This window comes from Gekko japonicus, unplaced genomic scaffold (genome assembly GCF_001447785.1).
Source record: "Gekko japonicus isolate JY-2015 unplaced genomic scaffold, Gekko_japonicus_V1.1 scaffold5795, whole genome shotgun sequence".
Classification (NCBI taxonomy): domain Eukaryota; kingdom Metazoa; phylum Chordata; class Lepidosauria; order Squamata; family Gekkonidae; genus Gekko; species Gekko japonicus.
Window position 1 is genome coordinate 1 of NW_015160397.1, and position 1,859 is coordinate 1,859.

The window sequence follows — 1,859 nt, forward strand, 5'->3', positions numbered from 1 at the left end:
CTATAATAGTGACTCCATGCAAATGGATAGTTACTGCATTACTGCTTGCAACTTGCTACTGGATAACTACAGTCATGCGGGGAACTGGCCATTTCTACTACCTAGCCAGATTATGAGGTGAGCTTTAAGAGAACCCTGCATTTCTGATTAGATGTGGAGGATGAGGAGACTGGATTCTACAGGCAAGGGACTCCTTCCCTGTATGGTTGTAGTTACCATTCAGTGAATCTACAATATGTGGCAAATATCTTTAGCCAGCCACTGTCAGTAATAATGAGAGATGCTGGACATTAGGATTGCTTGGCAGTTCGTTGCATTAGATGATCCAACCAAGGTGGCCATACATTATTCTGTCCATACTCTGTACAGAAGGATGCACATTATTTTGCGTAAGTTCCAAGTCTGAATCAAGACGAAAGTTGGAAATTTGTTTTTTTTGGGGGGGAAATCTAATTAATATTCTTAAATCCAGGTAGCCTAAACGCTGGTTTAATTTAAGAATTTTAAATGCAGTATATGGAAACTGGGGCTAGATTTACATCCTCGTGAATAACTGTGTAGAATGGCCCTTAGCTTTCTATTTTTAAGCTGAAAACTCAGGACAGGGGTCTAGAATCCCCTGAAGGCAATCAGGCCCTGATTAACACCCCCCCCCCCCATTGTTATGGCCTTTTTCAGAGATCTGGCATTAAAAGGCTTGATCCTCAAGCCAATTAAACCCTGATAGATTAACTATTCCAGGAAGTACTTAAAAAAAACTAGAAGGAAAGAAGGAACTGTGTTCTGTGTTGAATTTGAATGAGTGGTTAGAGGTGCCTGCAAAATGATAAAAGGAACTTCCTCTTTTTTCACAAATGGGCACCATTGTGTCCTTTTACAAGGAAGGCTATAGTACTCTAAAGCCATTGGTATTGGGATTAATTGCAGCAGCCAATGTCTGAGTTGAGTTGTATGGACACTATCCATCCTAGTACTTTTTGATACAGTAGCACCTGTGTAATGAACGTATAGCCATAGGCGTAATCTTCGTGGGGGCGGCGGGGCTTCAGCCCCCGCCGAAATTTTCAGGAAGGTATTCAGCCTTCCCCGGGAGCCACCCTTGCTCCTAGCAAAGCAATGCCTCTGGCCCAGCCCCAGCCCCCCCCGGGAAATTGGAAAGTCTACACCCTTGCGTATAGCACACATAAAGAGATGGTCATTTCCTAATAGAAGGACACTGCAGGGTTTAGAAGGAACTATGAATGGTAGTCATGCCAACAGGAAAGGATGGTACAGAACTACCTGGGAAGAGAAGTGTGTGTGTGGGGGGGGGGGCAGAACTGAGAACAGGGAAAGGTGTCAATTGCATCCATCCATACCTCCTAAGAGCCCCTTCCCGACTTGTTACAGATGTTCCTGAATTCAATACTATTGGTAAGCTGCCCCAGCATCCATCAATGGAGCCTTTATGTGTTCACCATTTTCAGGATTTGCCTCCAACCAAATGTAATAGCTGCTCGGTGTCTGTCAAACTGGCAATGAAAGAACTCTTTGCTTAACAACATCCAGCCTTTGCCTTCACAACAGGGACATTATAGAGTGAGGAAGCCAAACTGATCATCTTCAGGAGCCTGGTACCAATAGCAGGAAAGGCTCTGCATTAAGCCCTTGCTTCTTTACAGTACACTGGGCTAACTTTCCCATGCCTATAGCTCACTCACTTTAAAAGGGCTTTGCACCAGTCCAGCAATGGAATGTACAGTTAATAGAAAATTGATCTGATTTCAAATTATTCATGAGTTATCCACAGTTCTGTAACAGGCACAAAAGTGACACTGGAAGAGTCCCTTCATTTATATATAATATAATATAATATAATA